Below are 12392 nucleotides of genomic sequence, written 5' to 3' on the forward strand. Positions count from 1 at the left end.
AATGTCATCATCCCGCTGTCGGATTCTCGCGAGATTCGGATTCCATATAAAGAGCTGCGCGTTGCCGCCATTTTTACTCGTGCATTGAAGAGAGAGCGGAGAGGACGTGGCTATGTTCTCTCAGTGGAAATCTCAATATCAGTGCTCAGTATCAGTGGATACTTATTGCTGCTCAGTAATACTAGTAGTGTGTCTCTCCTGCTCAGTGTCAGTTCTCAGTAGTATCCTCATCAGTGCTCAGTATCACTGCTCATTGTCTTGTGCTGCATTGTTGTGCTCAGCATACTACAGTACATTACTAATAGTCCAGTGCTGCATCTTGCTGCTCAGTGTCAGTTCTAGTATCCTCATCAGTGCTCACTATCACTGCTCATTGCATTGTGGTGTTCTGTATACTACAGTAACATAGTAATATAGTAACATATAGTAACATAGTTTTTGAGGTTGAATAGAGGCAAATTGCCCATCGTGTTCAACCTGTTTTAAGTTGTGATGATTCTACATACTTGCTGAATAATGTTTTATGACTAGTTAGCTACTACAACTCATGTTACCCCCGGATTAACCATGTTGATATTTTAAGTATTATAACCTTGGATAGCTTTTTCATTCAGAAATGTATCCATTCCTTTTTTAAATCCAATTACAGAGTCCGCCATTACCACCTTCCCTGGCAGGGAATTCCACATCCTGATTGCCCTAACAGTGAAGATCATAGTATCTCTCCTGGCAGGTAAGTAGGAGTTGGGCCAGAGCTGTGGAGGATTGCTGCTCGGGCACCCCCTGTCAAGTGAAGGAGATCCAACTGAGGCAGCACAAGGGAACTCTCGAAAGAAGAACAAGGCTAGAGGAAGATCTGAGACAAAGAAATCTGACTTTTACCAGAGCTGACCAGAGGAAAGCACAAACACAGTCCCCCACTACCACAAATAATGCAGTCGAGTTTCCCACATTTGGGGAAATCACAGGGGTCAGCATACCCAGAATGCAATGAATGAACCTCACCCTGGGAGAACAATCTTCATGACCATGGTATCGCCTATGCAAAATAAGTATGATTTGGGATAGGGCTGGGGAGGGCCGCTGCTCAGGCACATCTCTGTCAAGTAAAGGAGATTCAACTGAGGCAGCACAAGGGAACTCTCATCTGGAGACAACAACTGCAGGGAGAACACATATTTTCAGATGAACATGGGAGGGCAGAAGGCTGCCTAATACTGAAGCACCCCCAAACAACAAACCAAATGCAACAACTAGTACAAGCATTCCTGGGGGAAGTTCTGCAGAAGATGGATTTGCATACGGTGATGTCATCCAAGCAGTGGGCCAAAGTTGGCTGGAACCCTCATCTGCATATGAAAAGAGAAAAGGGGTATGCAGGGCATGGCGGCCTTTTGCGGCGCTTGGATGACCCTTAGTTCGCATTAAACACCCCCACCCTCCTTCGGTGTGGGGCTCATGTTGACAATGCCCCAGCCCCTGAAGCATTCAAGCTGATTTCTTACAGCAGCTTGGCACTGTAACAGCTCCAGAGCTGCTCTGTAAGGCAAGTAAAAGGGTGTGTAGTTTGCATTGTGCATTGGAAGGCACAAAGTAAGCAGACAGGAGGAGAAGTCAGGATAGTGCACAAGGGTATAAAAGGGAGGGGCTCAAGAAAAAAGAAGTGGAAACAGACAGCAAACTAGGCTGGAGAGAGACCTGAGACAAAGAGATCTGAATTATACGAGAGCCGACCAGGGGAAACACAAATTATGCAGTCAAGTTTCCCACATTTGGGGAAATCGCAGGGGCAGCACACCCAGAGTGCAATGGGTGAGCCTTGCCCTGGGAGAAGCACCTTCATGATCATAGTATCTCACCTGGCAGGTAAGTAGGAGTTGGGCTTGAGCTGGGGAGGGTCGCTGCTCGGGCACCCCCCTGTCAAGTGAAGGAGATCCAACTGAGGCAGCACAAGGGAACTCTCGAAAGAAGAACAAGGCTAGAGGAAGATCTGAAACAAAGAAATCTGACTTTTACCAGAGCTGACCAGAGGAAAACACAAACACAGTCCCCCACTACCACAAATAATGCAGTCGAGTTACCCACATTTGGGGAAATCACAGGGGTCAGCATACCCAGAATGCAATGAATGAACCTCACCCTGGGAGAATAATCTTCATGACCATGGTATCTCCTATGCAAAATAAGTATGATTTGGGATAGGGCTGGGGAGGGCCGCTGCTCAGGCACATCTCTGTCAAGTAAAGGAGATTCAACTGAGGCAGCACAAGGGAACTCCAGCATCCTCTACAGACTAAGAGAAAAGGATTTACCGGTAGGTATTAAAATCCTATTTTCTCATACGACCTAGAGGATGCTGGGGTCACATTAAGAACCATGGGGTTATACCAAAGCTCTTGAACGGGTGGAAGAGTGCGTACGACTCTGCAGCACCGAATGACCCAACTTGAGGTTATCATCGGCAAGGATGCAGTGGCGTTAATGTTTCCTGGTGTCAACCTGTATTATTTCAGTAGATATTGAAATGAGGATGCATCTTGCTGCCTTTCCAATGAAGCAAGTTTAATTTAGTAATAGGTGAAAAACCATCCCTACAAAGATGTTAATCAGATACTTGGCTTTGTGGACACTTTTCAGAGAACAAATTTGTTAGCATAAAAATAAAGCCAGAAAATGAAGAGCTGTTTAATCACTCAATTGGATTTTTTTGCCAGCATATTTCTTTTTCTCTGCAAACCACTGCTAAATTGTGCTTCCTAGCTGTTTTTATAAAATCACTGAATCAAATCTAACTCTGATTACATCAGAGAAGGCCAGGTACCCTACACCATAACAGGGGTTTTTGAAATTTTGACTTGTCTACTTAAAGATCACCAAAATCTGATAACAAGGTCAATTACATCCCTGGGTGGGATTAAACCACCAACCCTTTGGTTAATAACCAATCACACTAACCAATTGCGCCACAGAGACACTTTGCAAAAGTCCATACTGACAAAGGCTAATAAGCATTCATCTAGAACGTTTCCTAGAAAAACTTTAAAAAGTCAATAATCTGGAGAGTTTTTGTAAGATGTTTCTTCCATCAACCAACGAAGAAACACATTGTTACTTTCCCATGATGAGTGAGTGCTTCAAGATCTCTTGCACTTACATGTGCAGCAGAGTACTGTAATGAAAGCATGCTGGGTTCATAACCCAGAGGTAGGCAGATTGAAACTATCCTCTGCTATATGCATTTTTTTTTTGTTAATTAAAGTAATCCAAAACTGGGATTGATATTTTTTCTCTTTTATTTTTACTTAAAGTACAATAACTTTTACCATTTTAATATGTTTTAATAGTATATTGACAGTATTGTTTTCTTTCAAAAATCCACTTAATTTTCTTTACCCGATTATTAAAATGGTAATTGACAAAAACAAACTACATTGTCACCAGAAGAGCAATACAAAATGTACAAGTGATATATTAAAATCATCTTTCCAGCTTGAATTTCAATGATGCATTGGGGCAACGATTTTGTGAGAAACATCTTCACCCTTAAATAAAGATTTTCTTAATTCCTTACCTGTGTGCTAATTAGATATCACCTTGTTTTCACATTAAACAGACTTCCACATGAGAAAGCAGCAAGGATGCAGTGGCGTTAATGTTTCCTGGTGTCAACCTGTATTATTTCAGTAGATATTGAAATGAGGATGCATCTTGCTGCCTTTCCAATGAAGCAAGTTTAATTTAGTAATAGGTGAAAAACCATCCCTACAAAGATGTTAATCCGATACTTGGCTTTGTGGACACTTTTCAGAGAACAAATTTGTTAGCATAAAAATAAAGCCAGAAAATGAAGAGCTGTTTAATCACTCAATTGGATTTTTCTGCCAGCATATTTCATTTTCTCTGCAACCCACTGCTAAATTGTGCTTCCTAGCTGTTTTTTGATAAAATCACCTAATCAAATCTAACTCTGATTACATCAGAGTAGGCCAGGTACCCTACACCATAAGAGGGGGTTTGAAATTTTGACTTGTCTACTTAAAGATCACCAAAATCTGATGACAAGGTCAATAACATCCCTGGGTGGGATTGAACCACCAACCCTTTGGTTAATAACCAAACACACTAACCGATTGCACCACAGAGACACTTTGCAAAAGTACATACTGACAAAGGCTAATAAGCATTCATCTAGAACGTTTCCTAGAAAACTTTAAAAAGTCAATAATCTGGAGAGATTTTGTAAGATGTTTCTTCCATCAACCAATGAAGAAACGCATTGGTACTTTCCCATGATGAGTGAGTGCTTCAGGATCTCTTGCACTTACATGTGCAGCAGAGTACTGCAATGGAAGCATGCTGGGCCCATAACCCAGAGGTAGGCAGATTGAAACTATCCTCTGCTATATGCATTTTTTTTTGTTAATTAAAGTAATCCAAAACTGGGATTGATATTTTTGCTCTTTTATTTTTACTTAAAGTACAATAACTTTTACCATTTTAATTTGTTTTAATAGTATATTGACAGTATTGTTTTCTTTCAAAAATCCACTTAATTTTCTTTACCCTATTATTAAAATGGTAATTGACAAAAACAAACTACATTGTCACCAGAAGAGCAATACAAAATGTACAAGTGATATATTAAAATCATCTTTCCAGCTTGAATTTCAATGATGCATTGGGGCAACGATTTTGTGAGAAACATCTTCACCCTTAAATAAAGATTTTCTTAATTCCTTACCTGTGTGCTAATTAGATATCACCTTGTTTTCACATTAAACAGACTTCCACATGAGAAAGCAGCAAGGATGCAGTGGCGTTAATGTTTCCTGGTGTCAACCTGTATTATTTCAGTAGATATTGAAATGAGGATGCATCTTGCTGCCTTTCCAATGAAGCAAGTTTAATTTAGTAATAGGTGAAAAACCATCCCTACAAAGATGTTAATCAGATACTTGGCTTTGTGGACACTTTTCAGAGAACAAATTTGTTAGCATAAAAATAAAGCCAGAAAATGAAGAGCTGTTTAATCACTCAATTGGATTTTTTTGCCAGCATATTTCTTTTTCTCTGCAAACCACTGCTAAATTGTGCTTCCTAGCTGTTTTTATAAAATCACTGAATCAAATCTAACTCTGATTACATCAGAGAAGGCCAGGTACCCTACACCATAACAGGGGTTTTTGAAATTTTTACTTGTCTACTTAAAGATCACCAAAATCTGATAACAAGGTCAATTACGTCCCTGGGTGGGATTGAACCACCAACCTTTTGGTTAATAGCCGTACACACTAACTGATTGCGCCACAGCGACACTTTGCAAAAGTACATACTGACAAAGGCTAATAAGCATTCATCTAGAACGTTTCCTAGAAAAACTTTAAATAGTCAATAATCTGGAGAGTTTTTGTAAGATGTTTCTTCCATCAACCAATGAAGAAACACATTGGTACTTTCCCATGATGAGTGAGTGCTTCAGGATCTCTTGCAATTACATGTGCAGCAGAGTACTGTAATGGAAGCTCGCTGGGTCCATAACCCAGAGGTAGGCAGATTGAAACTATCCTCTGCTATATGCATTTTTTTTTGTTAATTAAAGTAAACCAAAACTGGGATTGATATTTTTGCTCTTTTATTTTTACTTAAAGTACAATAACTTTTACCATTTTAATTTGTTTTAATAGTATATTGACAGTATTGTTTTCTTTCAAAAATCCACTTAATTTTCTTTACCCGATTATTAAAATGGTAATTGACAAAAACAAACTACATTGTCACCAGAAGAGCAATACAAAATGTACAAGTGATATATTAAAATCATCTTTCCAGCTTGGATTTCAATGATGCATTGGGGCAACGATTTTGTGAGAAACATCTTCACCCTTAAATAAAGATTTTCTTAATTCCTTACATGTGTGCTAATTAGATATCACCTTGTTTTCACATTAAACAGACTTCCACATGAGAAAACAGCAAAGATGCAGTGGCGTTAATGTTTCATGGTGTCAACCTGTATTATTTCCGTAGATATTGAAATGATGCATCTTGCTGCCTTTCCAATGAAGCAAGTTTAATTTAGTAATAGGTGAAAAACCATCCCTACAAAGATGTTAATCAGATACTTGGCTTTGTGGACACTTTTCAGAGAACAAATTTGTTATCATAAAAATAAAGCCAGAAAATGAAGAGCTGTTTAATCACTCAATTGTATTTTTCTGCCAGCATTTTTCTTTTTCTCTGCAACCCACTGCTAAATTGTGCTTCCTAGCTGTTTTTTTATAAAATCACTTAATCAAATCTAACTCTGATTACATCAGAGAAGGCCAGGTACCCTACACCATAAGAGGGGGTTTGCAATTTTGACTTGTCTACTTAAATATCACCAAAATCTGATCACAAGGTCAATTACGTCCCTGGGTGGGATTGAACCACCAACCTTTTGATTAATAGCTGAACACACTAACCGATTGCGCCACAGAGACACTTTGCAAAAAGAATATACTGACAAAGACTAATAAGCATTCATCTAGAACGTTTCCTAGAAAAACTTTAAAAAGTCAATAATCTGGAGAGTTTTTGTAAGATGTTTCTTCCAGCAACCAATGAAGAAACACATTGGTACTTCCGCATGATGAGTGAGTGCTTCAGGATCTCTTGCACTTACATGTGCAGCAGAGTACTGCAATGGAAGCATGCTGGGCCCATAACCCAGAGGTAGGCAGATTGAAACTATCCTTTGCTATATGCATTTTTTTTTTGTTCATTAAAGTAATCCAAAACTGGGATTGATATTTTAGCTTTTATTTTTACTTAAAGTACAATAACTTTTACCATTTTAATTTGTTTTAATAGTATATTGACAGTATTGTTTTCTTTCAAAAATCCACTTAATTTTCTTTACCCTATTATTAAAATGGTAATTGACAAAAATAAACTACATTGTCACCAGAAGAGCAATACAAAATGTACAAGTGATATATTAAAATCATCTTTCCAGCTTGAATTTCAATGATGCATTGGGGCAATGATTTTGTGAGAAACATCTTTACCCTTAAATAAAGATTTTCTTAATTCCTTACCTGTGTGCTAATTAGATATCACCTTGTTTTCACATTAAACAGACTTCCACATGAGAAAGCAGCAAGGATGCAGTGGCGTTAATGTTTCCTGGTGTCAACCTGTATTATTTCAGTAGATATTGAAATGAGGATGCATCTTGCTGCCTTTCCAATGAAGCAAGTTTAATTTAGTAATAGGTGAAAAACCATCCCTACAAATATGTTAATCAGATACTTGGCTTTGTGGACACTTTTCAGAGAACAAATTTGTTATCATAAAAATAAAGCCAGAAAATGAAGAGCTGTTTAATCACTCAATTGTATTTTTCTGCCAGCATTTTTCTTTTTCTCTGCAACCCACTGCTAAATTGTGCTTCCTAGCTGTTTTTTTATAAAATCACTTAATCAAATCTAACTCTGATTACATCAGAGAAGGCCAGGTACCCTACACCATAAGAGGGGGTTTGCAATTTTGACTTGTCTACTTAAATATCACCAAAATCTGATCACAAGGTCAATTACATCCCTGGGTGGGATTGAACCACCAACCTTTTGATTAATAGCTGAACACACTAACCGATTGCGCCACAGAGACACTTTGCAAAAAGAATATACTGACAAAGACTAATAAGCATTCATCTAGAACGTTTCCTAGAAAAACTTTAAAAAGTCAATAATCTGGAGAGTTTTTGTAAGATGTTTCTTCCAGCAACCAATGAAGAAACACATTGGTACTTTCGCATGATGAGTGAGTGCTTCAGGATCTCTTGCACTTACATGTGCAGCAGAGTACTGCAATGGAAGCATGCTGGGCCCATAACCCAGAGGTAGGCAGATTGAAACTATCCTTTGCTATATGCATTTTTTTTTTGTTCATTAAAGTAATCCAAAACTGGGATTGATATTTTAGCTTTTATTTTTACTTAAAGTACAATAACTTTTACCATTTTAATTTGTTTTAATAGTATATTGACAGTATTGTTTTCTTTCAAAAATCCACTTAATTTTCTTTACCCTATTATTAAAATGGTAATTGACAAAAATAAACTACATTGTCACCAGAAGAGCAATACAAAATGTACAAGTGATATATTAAAATCATCTTTCCAGCTTGAATTTCAATGATGCATTGGGGCAATGATTTTGTGAGAAACATCTTTACCCTTAAATAAAGATTTTCTTAATTCCTTACCTGTGTGCTAATTAGATATCACCTTGTTTTCACATTAAACAGACTTCCACATGAGAAAGCAGCAAGGATGCAGTGGCGTTAATGTTTCCTGGTGTCAACCTGTATTATTTCAGTAGATATTGAAATGAGGATGCATCTTGCTGCCTTTCCAATGAAGCAAGTTTAATTTAGTAATAGGTGAAAAACCATCCCTACAAATATGTTAATCAGATACTTGGCTTTGTGGACACTTTTCAGAGAACAAATTTGTTATCATAAAAATAAAGCCAGAAAATGAAGAGCTGTTTAATCACTCAATTGTATTTTTCTGCCAGCATTTTTCTTTTTCTCTGCAACCCACTGCTAAATTGTGCTTCCTAGCTGTTTTTTTATAAAATCACTTAATCAAATCTAACTCTGATTACATCAGAGAAGGCCAGGTACCCTACACCATAAGAGGGGGTTTGCAATTTTGACTTGTCTACTTAAATATCACCAAAATCTGATCACAAGGTCAATTACATCCCTGGGTGGGATTGAACCACCAACCTTTTGATTAATAGCTGAACACACTAACCGATTGCGCCACAGAGACACTTTGCAAAAAGAATATACTGACAAAGACTAATAAGCATTCATCTAGAACGTTTCCTAGAAAAACTTTAAAAAGTCAATAATCTGGAGAGTTTTTGTAAGATGTTTCTTCCAGCAACCAATGAAGAAACACATTGGTACTTTCGCATGATGAGTGAGTGCTTCAGGATCTCTTGCACTTACATGTGCAGCAGAGTACTGCAATGGAAGCATGCTGGGCCCATAACCCAGAGGTAGGCAGATTGAAACTATCCTTTGCTATATGCATTTTTTTTTTGTTCATTAAAGTAATCCAAAACTGGGATTGATATTTTAGCTTTTATTTTTACTTAAAGTACAATAACTTTTACCATTTTAATTTGTTTTAATAGTATATTGACAGTATTGTTTTCTTTCAAAAATCCACTTAATTTTCTTTACCCTATTATTAAAATGGTAATTGACAAAAACAAACTACATTGTCACCAGAAGAGCAATACAAAATGTACAAGTGATATATTAAAATCATCTTTCCAGCTTGAATTTCAATGATGCATTGGGGCAATGATTTTGTGAGAAACATCTTTACCCTTAAATAAAGATTTTCTTAATTCCTTACCTGTGTGCTAATTAGATATCACCTTGTTTTCACATTAAACAGACTTCCACATGAGAAAGCAGCAAGGATGCAGTGGCGTTAATGTTTCCTGGTGTCAACCTGTATTATTTCAGTAGATATTGAAATGAGGATGCATCTTGCTGCCATTCCAATGAAGCAAGTTTAATTTAGTAATAGGTGAAAAACCATCCCTACAAATATGTTAATCAGATACTTGGCTTTGTGGACACTTTTCAGAGAACAAATTAGTTAGCATAAAAATAAAGCCAGAAAATGAAGAGCTGTTTAATCACTCAATTGGATTTTTCTGCCAGCATATTTCTTTTTCTCTGCAACCCACTGCTAAATTGTGCTTCCTAGCTGTTTTTATAAAATCACTGAATCAAATCTAACTCTGATTACATCAGAGAAGGCCAGGTACCCTACACCATAACAGGGGGTTTGAAATTTTGACTTGTCTGCTTAAAGATCACCAAAATCTGATAACAAGGTCAATTAAGTCCCTGGGTGGGATTGAACCACCAACCTTTTGGTTAATAGCCTTACACACTAACTGATTGCGCCACAGCGACACTTTGCAAAAGTACTTACTGACAAAGGCTAATAAGCATTCATCTAGAACGATTCCTAGAAACATTTTAAAAAGTCAATAATGTGGAGAGTTTTTGTAAGATGTTTCTTCCATCAACCAATGAAGAAACACATTGGTACTTTCCCATGATGAGTGAGTGCTTCAGGATCTCTTGCACTTACATGTGCAGCAGAGTACTGTAATGGAAGCATGCTGGGTCCATAACCCAGAGGTAGGCAGATTGAAACTATCCTCTGCTATATGCATTTTTTTTTTGTTCATTAAAGTAATCCAAAACTGGTATTGATATTTTAGCTTTTATTTTTACTTAAAGTACAATAACTTTTACCATTTTAATTTGTTTTAATAGTATATTGACAGTATTGTTTTCTTTCAAAAATCCAATTAATTTTCTTTACCCGATTATTAAAATGGTAACTGACAAAAACAAACTACATTGTCACCAGAAGAGCAATACAAAATGTACAAGTGATATATTAAAATCATCTTTCCAGCTTGAATTTCAATGATGCATTGGGGCAACGATTTTGTGAGAAACATCTTCACCCTTAAATAAAGATTTTCTTAATTCCTTACCTGTGTGCTAATTAGATATCACCTTGTTTTCACATTAAACAGACTTCCACATGAGAAAGCAGCAAGGATGCAGTGGCGTTAATGTTTCCTGGTGTCAACCTGTATTATTTCAGTAGATATTGAAATGAGGATGCATCTTGCTGCCTTTCCAATGAAGCAAGTTTAATTTAGTAATAGGTGAAAAACCATCCCTACAAAGGTGTTAATCAGAGACTTGGCTTTGTGGACACTTTTCAGAGAACAAATTTGTTATCATAAAAATAAAGCCAGAAAATGAAGAGCTGTTTAATCACTCAATTGTATTTTTCTGCCAGCATTTTTCTTTTTCTCTGCAACCCACTGCTAAATTGTGCTTCCTAGCTGTTTTTTTATAAAATCACTTAATCAAATCTAACTCTGATTACATCAGAGAAGGCCAGGTACCCTACACCATAAGAGGGGGTTTGCAATTTTGACTTGTCTACTTAAATATCACCAAAATCTGATCACAAGGTCAATTACGTCCCTGGGTGGGATTGAACCACCAACCTTTTGATTAATAGCTGAACACACTAACCGATTGCGCCACAGAGACACTTTGCAAAAAGAATATACTGACAAAGACTAATAAGCATTCATCTAGAACGTTTCCTAGAAAAACTTTAAAAAGTCAATAATCTGGAGAGTTTTTGTAAGATGTTTCTTCCAGCAACCAATGAAGAAACACATTGGTACTTTCGCATGATGAGTGAGTGCTTCAGGATCTCTTGCACTTACATGTGCAGCAGAGTACTGCAATGGAAGCATGCTGGGCCCATAACCCAGAGGTAGGCAGATTGAAACTATCCTTTGCTATATGCATTTTTTTTTGGTTCATTAAAGTAATCCAAAACTGGGATTGATATTTTAGCTTTTATTTTTACTTAAAGTACAATAACTTTTACCATTTTAATTTGTTTTAATAGTATATTGACAGTATTGTTTTCTTTCAAAAATCCACTTAATTTTCTTTACCCTATTATTAAAATGGTAATTGACAAAAACAAACTACATTGTCACCAGAAGAGCAATACAAAATGTACAAGTGATATATTAAAATCATCTTTCCAGCTTGAATTTCAATGATGCATTGGGGCAATGATTTTGTGAGAAACATCTTTACCCTTAAATAAAGATTTTCTTAATTCCTTACCTGTGTGCTAATTAGATATCACCTTGTTTTCACATTAAACAGACTTCCACATGAGAAAGCAGCAAGGATGCAGTGGCGTTAATGTTTCCTGGTGTCAACCTGTATTATTTCAGTAGATATTGAAATGAGGATGCATCTTGCTGCCTTTCCAATGAAGCAAGTTTAATTTAGTAATAGGTGAAAAACCATCCCTACAAATATGTTAATCAGATACTTGGCTTTGTGGACACTTTTCAGAGAACAAATTAGTTAGCATAAAAATAAAGCCAGAAAATGAAGAGCTGTTTAATCACTCAATTGGATTTTTCTGCCAGCATATTTCTTTTTCTCTGCAACCCACTGCTAAATTGTGCTTCCTAGCTGTTTTTATAAAATCACTGAATCAAATCTAACTCTGATTACATCAGAGAAGGCCAGGTACCCTACACCATAACAGGGGGTTTGAAATTTTGACTTGTCTGCTTAAAGATCACCAAAATCTGATAACAAGGTCAATTAAGTCCCTGGGTGGGATTGAACCACCAACCTTTTGGTTAATAGCCTTACACACTAACTGATTGCGCCACAGCGACACTTTGCAAAAGTACTTACTGACAAAGGCTAATAAGCATTCATCTAGAACGATTCCTAGA

The 12392-nt window shown here is 36.9% G+C and overlaps 3 non-coding genes across 3 annotated transcripts; all 3 read right to left on the reverse strand.

The window, feature by feature from the left end:
* Positions 1-892: 892 nt before the first annotated feature.
* LOC135046240 (U1 spliceosomal RNA) lies at positions 893-1056 on the reverse strand. Its single transcript, XR_010238567.1, has one exon. It is a non-coding gene; the product is annotated as a U1 spliceosomal RNA (small nuclear RNA).
* A 655-nt stretch (positions 1057-1711) lies between these two features.
* LOC135046251 (U1 spliceosomal RNA) lies at positions 1712-1874 on the reverse strand. Its single transcript, XR_010238578.1, has one exon. It is a non-coding gene; the product is annotated as a U1 spliceosomal RNA (small nuclear RNA).
* A 152-nt stretch (positions 1875-2026) lies between these two features.
* LOC135046247 (U1 spliceosomal RNA) lies at positions 2027-2190 on the reverse strand. The gene has a single exon (XR_010238574.1). It is a non-coding gene; the product is annotated as a U1 spliceosomal RNA (small nuclear RNA).
* Between the last annotated feature and the right edge of the window lie 10202 nt (positions 2191-12392).

The sequence above is a fragment of the Pseudophryne corroboree genome, unplaced genomic scaffold, assembly GCF_028390025.1.
Source record: "Pseudophryne corroboree isolate aPseCor3 unplaced genomic scaffold, aPseCor3.hap2 scaffold_923, whole genome shotgun sequence".
Classification (NCBI taxonomy): domain Eukaryota; kingdom Metazoa; phylum Chordata; class Amphibia; order Anura; family Myobatrachidae; genus Pseudophryne; species Pseudophryne corroboree.